Here is a 12320-nt window from a genome sequence, read left to right on the forward strand (position 1 = left end):
GGAAACAAAACTGCATTCAAATATTTGTCGGATTGCGTATGTATACTACCTAATTTAAAGTTATCGCGTGGCGTTGTACTTTCGATACAGCTTGGGCATTTTATTAAGGTAACAAATCAATCTATGTGAAGATCACATATAGAAGTTAAGGAAGAAATATTAGTGAAAACTACTTTCCGAAAAGACAATGAAATTCGTTATTTTTTTATTTTTTTAGATCTCTTCTGCATTTGGGTAATGATCTACAAACGCCAATTCTAATGTTTCTTACAACCAACCGAGAGGGTCTTTCCGTATCAGTCGTAAATTTATGCTTAACACATCAACCAGGGCATCACAGAAGGTAGCATTGTGGACTAGTGAAGGACAGTTGCAATCGAGAAACAAGCAGAGCAAGGGATCGACAACTATTGACAAAAATGCTTACCGGCCGACTTCCCATCAGACATTGCGAAAAAGAACGCTAGAGAAAGTACTCGGAGTAATGTAGGACAATGCAAACGCAGGACTACCTCATGTGTTCCTACATCATCTATTGGCACTCTGTAACATAATAGTCTGTAGTCTCGAGACAGCAATATTTGTACAATCCCAGTAATTTCCCTTTCTCCAACAAAGCACACATATACGAATCATTTAATGCCATAGTATAGAGACATTGTCGCAGGCAACACGAGGTTGTATTTCTTTTATTATTTATTTTTGTAATAAAAAAGGTCTCTTTATGCGGTTTCCTCAACAGATAATGCCGAATAGAAAATGAAAAGCCAGACAGCTGATTTCAATTCAAGGTTTTTTCATCATTAAACAGATTGCACCAACGAGTACATCACGTTCACCGAAATCAAGACTGTCTGGCAAATGCGTGTAACTCCCATTTATTTTCATTTATATTCAAAGATTTGTGAACCCCTGATGGAATCGGCCTTTTGACAAGTTAGCAAGCTTTACAAATTTGTCATTATAGATTTGTCATCATACGTGAGATTTACACTCAATGGTTATGACTCCTGCTGCACAAAGAGTGTTTCTTTAATCTGACCCCTGATTGGATCCTCATGAGAACGCTCAGTCAAACCATCTGTTTCCTAAGCATTGTAAGGATCGTTCAAGGACTATGTGGCTACCCCTTCGAGTGTTTGAATGTCGTATATTATAGCGTTTCTTTTAAGCCAAAGTGTAGAAAATTGTGTACAAACATTACCATCTTGTTTGATTTTAAGTCTATGTTACTGTTCTCCTTGATCAACAGACATGGAGTCCGTTAATAAGAAGGATGTGTAGAAAACATTTTTGCTGCAGCGAGGAGGGTGTCATTGAGAGCAAAGAGCTTGGTCACGGAACGAGAATGATAGAAAGTCAGTGGGAGAATAAAGAGTGACCTGTGGCTGAAGGATAAGACAAGGTCGGAATAGACTACCCTAAAGGGTGACACAAGGTTAATATAAAGGCAAGAGGAAACGAATGCAACAAGGAAAAAGCAATATTTTCAGCATTCGATGCAAAGTCGGAGAAAATAAAGCTTATACAGCAATTCTGATATGCGAAGTCGTAGTGAGAGTAAAAAGTGAGTCTGTTCATATGTACATCGTGTAAATTATATTTCCGATATCTCCTTCGGAGTAACATTAAGTATTAAATAAAGTTAACAATACTACGACCAATTATTTCCGTGATTGACACAGGTAATACCATTCGAACATATTTTCATTACCCTTTAAAGTTCCAACTGAAATTCGACCAACATAGTTCTTACTGGAAATAATTACCAACCAAATTATTTGCTCAATGTTACCATCAATCTCCTCAGGAATTATCTGCATTCCTATATGATTAGCGCCCTCATAGCCCTCTTACCAAGGGGTTAATTTAACCCAGGTGGGAACCAGATTGTTCAATTAGCATGACCTTAAGGTAACCTGTTGAAGTCGAATTGCACGCCAGCAGTGACCGGTAATGCAACGCAGTTGGCAAACTTAACGTTGCCTCCACCGGAGAGGAAACGAACGTGTGAAAGAGGGTCAGGAAAGGCGTTTCCTCTCATACTTGAAAACATCACGAAGAGGCATGGGGATTTCATGAAGAGCTGTATATTTCATATTGTATATAAGTCTCAACCTGCAAAGGCCACGCCTTGTTCTCAAAACGGATACACTGTTAAAAAAAACTGGATATTTTACAGAAAATATTGTAATGCCTTTTTCCGGCGAATACGTTAACAACACTGAAATAGTGAAATATCCTACATTCAAGCGTTCTCCTTATGTGTTATATAAAATACTCTTCCCCATATTTTTTTCGCCTTTTCTTGTCTTATAATGGTAACCACAGCTTCTCCCTAGTTGAAACAACTCATATATTATTCGATGATATATGCTTTCATTGCGTTTTTATCGCTTCAAAAGAACAGAGAGAGAGGTTTTTCAAATGCAATCATATCACCGGAATCAATACAGACTCTATAGAATGGAGCTGCTTGCCTTACTGCTACAAATTAAAACGTAAACTTTACAATGCTCTGACCGTTCCCTAAGGAAATACCATGATATTGATGGCTTATCGGTGGCACCTTCTAGAAATAAAGATCGATTTCCTTGGGCTACCTAACAATTTGCTAACTAACGAATCAAGCTGTTAGCCTACTTGGAATTACCAGGCAAGGGAAGTACTCGCTATTTCAACTTTTGTTTTGTACAAGATGTTGCAATCTTCATTATTTTCTATAAATACATGGGCCTATAAACCGTCCCAGATTGACGTCTCTTAAATGTTTGCGATTCCCTTGTGGCAGGTGGGAATGAAATCCAACTTTTATTGATCAAAACCTTAAAGGATTTATTTCATTATTTCAAAGAAAGCCAGGAAACTGAAAACAAAACATCTAAAAGAGGAAAACCATGTCACCCTTCATCGGTGGGTCTCTCCAATTCCCTGATAAAATTGATATGCAAAATCAGTTGTGCCTCTGGAGTAATCTGACCGACACGATCAAGATAGATGTGATGAATTGGTGTCATTTTAAGATACTTGCAATGCTTAATAATAAAAAAAAAAAACAGCTTTAGATAAAAGCTTTTGACGGTCAGTTTGAATAAGGGACTTTTCACACGTGAAAAATGAATCATCTTTGTAATAATGATTGCAATACGTCTTTAGAATCATCGGACCTTTCACACGCTCACTCAAAAGCTGTGATTTGAATTCGGTGACTTTTTTACCGTGCTTAAAGGCGGTAAGTCACCTCGGGTGTATATCGAAGAGTCGCTTCCCACTGGCATGTGATGTAAAGTTCTTGAAGCCCTTGTATCTGATTGGATGGGAGAAAACGGTTTGTGGAAATCATCCCCAAGGACGACTTGCATGGGTGGTAAACGATCAATGACGGACATTACCCCCGCGATGGTTGTTATATTCTGTAACTACCTACTTCATGTCAGGAAACATCTGATATTATTTATAAAAGTATCAAAAGGTAAATCAGTATCTAATAAGGTTTTTGGAGGTACGGGCTGTGTCAATTATGCAATCTGCAGCTAATAGCAATACTATACAACCATGTGACTGCATTTCTCAGAGAAGAATAAATATGTTAATTTCTAAGTAGCCCTTTTGACTCTCATTAAAGAGTCTGACGCCATATTTCTATAGATTGTGGGAGAAGACCAAATGGCTACAAAAGTGTGACCACGTGGGATTCGTAACTGAATTTTTGCTTGTTACAACAAAGAGGCCTTTGCTTGAAAAAATGGTAATTATCTACAAAAAAGGAAAGTTTGTGTTATTGGGGCATCATTGGAAAATATGTTTATATCATCGTCGGAAATTGTTGATAGACGAAGCCACAATGCGTTGCAAAATATGATAGTCATTAATATTGTTCTACGCGCAATGCTTACGGAGATATTACATTCTGCATAGGAACTGTATACATGATACGATTCAGCCTTTCCTTTGTTTTTTATCGAAACCCCAATGCCATGGAAACAGTGGGGGCAACAACGAGTATCATGCTGTTTATTTGCCTCCAAACATGTTTGAAGTGCTTTTCCACTTGATTAATAACATTGTGAAACATCGAACGCCCGTCTTTACCCTCTGGGAATCAACAGTTATTCGATTGCAACACTCGGTCTTTCTCACGTCCACCATGCCTACCTTTTCCTCTAACGAATGCGTCGCGTTTTTAAAGCGACTGTAAACGACCGCCGAAAGCCGGCTATCATAATGAACGGCAAGGTTTTTTCTTCATCAACATGCATGATGAGAATGGAAAGAGGACGAGATGATATCTGTAGAGAACAAACGATTTAAAGGGAATGTTCACCCTGACGAAAATTTGGATGTAAAAATAACAGAAAAATTATTTTGAAAAAATATTGGTGAAGTTTTGAGGAAAATCCGTTAAAAAATTAAGGAAGTTGTTCGATTTTTAGGTTTTGGATTTGTGACGTCATAAACGAGCAGCTGCCCTATGCATTGAAAATCATTTCTTCATGGTTCCTGATGACTTATCTTTGTTTTCTATCCATGATCGGGTGTAAAATGATTTGTCAGTAAAAAAACTTTTCAATTTTCTGAGAAAATGACATTTTATTGATTTTTACCATTCGCTATGTTGAAATGTTGCTCGCATATACGTCACAAATCAAATTGATTAAAATTCTATTAACATTTTAGTTCTTAATTTTAATTTTTCTGCAATATTTTTCATTTTTTTCTTGCTATTTTTACAATATAACTTTTTGTCAGGGTGAACTTCTCCTTTAAATTAGATTGTATTGTGGAGGATGAATTAGATATCTTTCTTTTTGATGGTTTTCTGGTGACAGAAAACTCATCTTTGCAAAAAAATCAATTGATTGTACTGTAAAGTTTACCTTTCCCAACCCAAGCTCGATCAACACCAACAAAACCAACTCAAATTGACCGAATGTATAACATTCAAAAGAACGTATTAGCGTTGATGGTGCAACTGTGCTATATATGATAGGTTGGGTGTTGTACAGCACATGGCTCTGACATTCCAAATGCTACTTCGTACGAAGGTCCATTAACTTTGTTCGGTAATGTTTATATATTTAACCCAATACAATGTGATGCTAATCTCTGATCGTCTGATTTTATGTATGATGGGCGAAAATTACAAAATACTGTCTGCAACAAAATATCTAAACGTGCTAGAGTATTTATCGTTTGAAATTTATTTCTGAAAAAAACCTTAATAACTTTGTATAACAGTTGAATTTTGCCCCATTTATATTATTTTATTATCATGTGGGCATATTCCAGTATGCAGAATACAAATTGACTTCTATTGTTGCAGAAGAAATAATAAGAATTGCTACACATACATCAAGAAAGCAATTCTCACGTTTTATTTGAATAGGGAAACCAAATTCAGGCATGACATACATGTATATCTTGCCCATACCATGCCTCTCTTTAACAGCCTCAATGCCTGATTTACACGTACATGTATATGTTATAGTGCAATATTTATGTATTAATATCTCTATAAAAAAAAGTTTAGCTCGCGCTTCGCGCTCGCATTGCATTATTTTTCAAGTAACTATTCTCTAGTCTTCGTGTATTCCATTAATTCTCAAAGTATCCCTTTTCAGGCCTGATTTTCGAAACCTGTGAGCTAATAATGATCATTTTCATATGATGATAAAATGTCCATAGAATTTCCCGGTCCAAAGTTTTTAAATAACATCAGCTAGCAATGTTTATTATGTGCGATCCATATCCACTCTACAATTTTCAATTTCAGTGATTGAAAGAATGCTTAAATTGACTAGTGTGTGGGATGGTCGTTAAAATTGTGACTTTCCGTGGGGCAGAAAATGTAACCACGGTACTTGGACATGATTATATGTAAAATATAATGTGTGAATACAAGCAACATGTTGCCATCGCTGAATTCTGCTCCTGAACTAAAAAATTAAAATAATAATATGCAAAATCGTACCATTGATTCGACTGGAAATTCCGCCATTCACCCGGTGTGTTACGGACTTCCGCGAATGCTCGCAAGCGTGTACAATGCATGTAACTTCGTTCGCGTTCATTTATTTTCATTCGCTGTATAATATAGAATCTACGATGGCGGATAAGATGTCGTCGTCTTCGTCGGGTTTTGACAGCGAAAATGACGTTTTACCGCCAGCAAATATATGCTACATGCACGTCTTACCCAAGGAGAGAGGGCAGGTAATTTTTTTTTCAAGTAAAGAACGGAAACAAACTTCTCTGGCTGATCAGACTGTGCTGCACGAATAGTTATTTTTATTCCGAAGACCCAGGTAGACTACACCAGCGATCGAATGCAGCAAAGGCTTTAACTCACTAATGAATACTTTTGTTGGCGTCACTTTAATAAATTCTGATGAAGACAAAAGATCGTGCTCAACTACGGATGTTATTGAAGCTGTTATTTGTGTTTTTTAAGGAAAAAAACACCAAGCTCACAGACTCATCAAACATCACTAGATCTCTTTAAAATGACGGGAAAGGGGAAAGTTACAAACAAAATAATCCGCCTTATCCGTCACCGGTTAGGTATTTATAACCTGAAAGAAAATCTCCCCACCAGAAGTAGACAAACAATAACAGCATCACAGAGATGAACGAGTACCTGGGGATGGGGAATAATCCAGATACGTTGGAAACAGTAACAACTAAACAGGAAGGATGTTAAACCACCGTTTTCTCCTGAAGTCAACGTCATGATCTCATAAAATGAAAGAGGTATTATGGGATACTATGGACTTTGCAAATTTGCACAAGACCGTGTTTTGGGGGGATTTGCAATGTACTTCATGGTTCTTTCATTAAAGGTCCCACATCCTAACGAAAAGAGTCGCATTACTTCAAAGTAGGTTTGTTGCTTCTATTTGCAATACTTTTGACTCGCGCACTTGCGGATCCTTCGAAGAGGAAAGGAGCCTTATTTTAAAAAGTTCGGTCAATCACCTACGAATACACTCAAGTTTACTGTGCGTATATTGGCTGAAGTGATAAATGAGATTTATTTCTAAACATAAAATGTGATACTGGCTAATTTGTGACTCAGAGATTCAGATAAACATGGGGGTTTCCATTATTCATGATTTGCTGTATTATCTTTTTTTAATTTATTCCATTAGGCACTCACGCATTCGTGATCATAGACGATTTGATTAATACACGTGCATAAAGTGAATGGGTACTAATAAGAAACTGTTCGCCATTTTCTCTGTCGCCTTATTTTGGAATTACTATTCAATTATTTATCTTCTTATTTTTTACTCTGATGAATGCTCTTCAAGCATGCTTTTGACAAATTGAATCCTTTTGCATTTCACGTTTTTAATACAAAGTTATTGTAATCCCAGCTTTTAATTTAATATGGTACATCTCAAAATGTTAACCGTGTAATATGGTGTAAAAAAGTTTCATATTACTGGGGAAAATATCATGATTACCCTACCTACAAAAGTAAATTACATATCCCTTTAACAGCTATCAAAATTTACTTTGTAATTCTTATATAATTAATTAGGTTATATGAATGGAATAGTCTGTATTGAAACAAGAATTATTACTGCAATACGATATTAAATCTAGGTACGTACATGTGTAAGAAATTTATTTGAAATCAATTTCTCAGACCGCTAAAATTCATCTCCTTTCTTTCCGTCTTTCTGTTACTACTCCATTTCTTATAGTTTGTATTGGTATTTCTTTATGGTATTATTGGTATTGTGTAGGTGTATATGAGCGTGCATGTGGGTATGTGCGTGTATGAACGTGTGATATATAACTTATATATGTTATCTCTTTGATATAAAGACCTGCTTATATTCAAAACACAATCATTTCAGGTCCTAACCACGGCGTTATTATGTTTATATTTTTCATTACGGTTAATTTTTTAAAATGAACAAATAAGAATCGAAATGTGCTTTCGCCCTACTAAGAATTCCAAACATACAATTAAATATTGTGATGATTAGTATAGTAATGCATTGGCGCATGTTTATTCAATAAACGGGTAATGGAAAATAATTTTAGATGGCATGGATGCGCTGTTAAGTAAAAGATAAGGCGCTAAATGGATAAAGCACAACATGTATTATTCAAAATATGAATCATAAACACTATTTCAGAGTATGAAGTGTGAACAATTACAAATATGCAAGAAGATGAGTATTGAAAATTAGTAAGATATTTCTCCTTAACTTGAACAATATTAGAACAATTGGAATCGAAAAAACATTCCGTTGCCTTCCATTCAGAGGAGCTTAGACGAATTAAATAGTATTAAGTAGATTTAATTGCAAAAAAAATCAATATTCAATTAGATACTGCTTCATAAGAAATAATTATCTCACTTAAACTGTAACAGATACGTATTGTATCGGTAATCTGAATTCAGTGTACTCCTTGTTGATTCGTTTAATTGCATTTCCACAGATAGTATTACCACCTTCATCTCCATTCGGCCCATTTCCTTCACTCCTATGCCGATACAAATTTAATTTAAGCGGGGTGTTGTTTCTTACCCTTCCTCGCGGTCGCAAGTCCTACCAGAGATTTACACGTCTTGGGCGTCATAAACGGTGGCATAACTAATAAGAGTGCTTCCAAGATGAATTGGCGCCTGTTAATGAGATTGACATGTCAAGGTCCCCTTCTCATCAATTAATATCAAAAAGGCACTTTAGAAAAGCTTTAGCACAATTGTTCATGATTACAGACATAGCTCAGGCGTGCCGGAAAAGGCAGATGGGGCAGGCGATGGCATTTGGCATCGAGCGATAATGAAAGGATGCGGGGGAAAGTGGTGGTGGAGGTACAATTTCTACGGATACACTAATCTCTTGATAGACACATTTTGCCACGGTTAGTAACGCTTTGCAAACATCAACCACTCATATCACCCCCTCGCTTCCACTCAATTGAACAAATATGTATAAGGACATGCTATAGGTAAAAGTTTCCAAGCCTCTGTAAATGACCCTATAATGGGTCCGCTTAGATAATTTGTATCATTGACCACTGGATTGGGCAACAGGTAAAGGGTGTTGGATATAAATGGCTGCAAAAATAGGTAGTTTACGTATCAACCTAATTTTGTTTCAAACTCCATTTCTTAACTTGTTTATCTAAAATGAAAGCTCCGTTATTATAACAAAAAACATTTTCATTTGATGCACATGTATGATGAAAAACTTATGTAGACAAATATATTTATCAATGGTAGTAAAAGATTTGAAGAAGGAATCGTAAGAAATGTCAAGTTTGTATGCCAGCCATGGAGTCAATAAGATAATTAGAAATGAATTATTGTTTCTTATATCAATAGCGGCCCAAGAAAAAAATGTATTTAAGCAGAACGGAAACTCATTCCTTCTCATTGCCGCCCCCCCCCCCCACCGCTCCATGCCTGCGCCCCTGTCAAATGCGTATTTTTTTTTTACATCAGCAGTGTCAGTTTTACAAGCAATTGCAGAATAGTCTGAAAGTCACATTTAAAATATCAGATGGTCTGTCACATCCATATCTATTGTCATGACAAATAATTTGAAACTAATAAAACAGTATAGGAGCACCCCATGACTTTTCAGACAGTAAAAAACAAAAGGGGAAAAGCCAAAAATAGAAGAAAAAGAGGGAATAAAAAGAGAGGTCAGTTGAGCAAAAAAAATTAACGTTACCTGAAAGTCGTCTGCTCCCACTTCCACCCCCACCCCCTTCCCTTCCTCCGTAATGTGCATCACATATTCCGGAGCCACGCATACCCTGTGTAATGACATTATGGTCAAGTCGAATGATTCTATTCCTTGGCCACTCGTTTTTTTTTTTAACCCACCCGATGATTTTAAAGCAAACGGAATTTGGATTTTGATGAAACACAAACCAAGCTGTCTACCGGCTTCATGAAGTATAGAGAATCACGGAGATAATAGAAACAAACTTCCGCTCAAAGGAAATTATAAAAGAGTGAATTTAATGACGAAGTGATGTATCTTCAATTAAATACCTTTTTCTTTTAGTATGACGTTTATTCTCATACAATTTACTAAAACGCTTTCGTTATTAATTCATGATTAATTATCTTTTTTATAAACATGATAAATGGCCTACCGTATGTATATAAACATGCCTCGAACCTAAAGTCTTTATGAGATTTACGATTGTCATTGCTCTTCAAAACTGATTTACAGAATCCCCTTCCTAAAATAAACACCATGTCCTAAAACATTAGTTTCCTTATTTTTCACTTTAAGAAATATATGGAGAGGAGTATTTTCAAAAGAAATCTCCTACACTCCTTCACGTTTGGTTCTTGTAAACATTAACACGTCTGCCACCATCGTTCCAACTCGTTTACACTATCAATGGCATCTTAATCGCGAATGCTTAAATTTGGTAACGGAAACATGGCAGTTGGCATGTCCTAGAAAATTGCTCGCCCAAACTACTTCAAATAGATCCATACCTTTAACATAATAAATAAAAAAAATCTAATCGTGGCAGAATTATTCGAAAGAGTTCTGAATGACCAGGCAAAATATGATAGTGCATACCTAAAGCGATAATAATGATGATAATAATGAATACAGTTGATATAAAGATACATATAGTGTGCTATATTTTTGTAGAGAATCAGTAATATAAGGTTTATTTGATTTCAAATCTTAAAGACGTTCCATAGTTTAAAAATGAAATCCATGTATTTTTCACCAAATTTTGCACAGAGTTACTTGAGCACCTCAATATTCAAAATATGCAGAAATTAACATTGGTTCATGTGCTTGATTTTTTTTGCTATTGATCTTTGAAGTTCAACCAATTCGAAGTTCTCGAGAATTGCACATTCAAAAGAATTTGGCATTTAAGAGCCAACTATATCACAACGTTGCGGTCAAACCTCTATTACTAAGTCAAAATTCATGTAAGCTTCATCAAATTTTACAGTATAGTTCAGAATGGTATATTGAAGATGGATATCTTAATCATGATGCTATTCGTGTGTCGTTTACGGCTAGCAACACCTTCATTTCTTTAAAATCGTATGAAGCTGGCCGTGGCCGAGTGGTCTAAGGCGCCTGGCTATACAGAGAAGTCCGGGGTTCGATCTCCGGCCGCGGCACCTATGCCCGTGAGCAAGACATTTAATGTACAATGCTCAGTTATCATGCTTTCCAAGAAAAGGATATGCTTTATGCATTATTTGTAACTTCTATAACAGTAATTTTCAAGCTTGAAAAAATTGTACGCAAACGATGTAAATATAAAAAAATAGGGTTTCATGTGCTTGCTTTTAAACTATCAACACTTGTGTGTTATTTTAAACACCGAAAACGCGCCAAATGATTTTCATTTATGTGAGGAAAGGTTACAAACCACGATCTATTCGAACTCGATGTTATATTCTTCATACTTACCGCACTTCACAGTAAGTATTAAGGAATTGTAATGGTATTTATATAGAAATATTGGTCAATGAATTATTTTCAGCTCATTAGCTTTATAAAATAACACATCGGATCGGCAGTTACAATGCTCATCGCGTGAAAATTTGTAGCTGATTAATCACTTGTTCATCCATTATGACGTCTATGCGCATAGCGTAAAATACGATGCGCACAAACATAACTGTTAAATGTCTTTCAGACAAATTTTAACTGCAAAAATGCACCCTCTGGAATCAATTGCTGCTAAAATTTTGATAAACTATTATCAGATTTCGAATTAATCGTGGAAACTTAAAACGGAGTTTAAGTTAAACCTGCTATCAGAATACGGGCCCATATTTCGGTTTCATGCTTCAGTCGCACGGTATATGTTCAATTGGTCCAATGATAATCCGTCCAATTACCAACTAGTCTACTATTTCGGTCCACCATGAATTCGTCCACTATCCACATGGTCTAAATGCCATTTCGTCCACTCATCATTTTGTTAAATAACCAGTTGGTCCTATAGTCATTTAGTAAATATACGATTTGGTCTAACTGTGTTTATTGGGCGAAATGAATGAAAATCAAATTGGTATTAGAAAAACTGGTTGGGGGAAAAAATGGCCATAGTCGAACTGGCGATTAGACGAAATGATAATTGGACCAAATGGTTATTGGACGTCACGCTGGTGCAAACACGACTCACAGAACAATGGCTGGACTCCAATGCAGAGAGGAGTGGCAGTGCAAAATGCCCCTTTTCTCGACATGTGCATTTAACATTTTTAGACGTGGTGTCAAACTATTCCATTAAGTTGTTTCTAATGAATATAGTTTGCATTCGATTTGCACTTACCAGGAAGAAAACAT

Source organism: Lytechinus variegatus, chromosome 5, assembly GCF_018143015.1.
Source record: "Lytechinus variegatus isolate NC3 chromosome 5, Lvar_3.0, whole genome shotgun sequence".
NCBI classification, from domain to species: Eukaryota; Metazoa; Echinodermata; class Echinoidea; order Temnopleuroida; family Toxopneustidae; genus Lytechinus; species Lytechinus variegatus.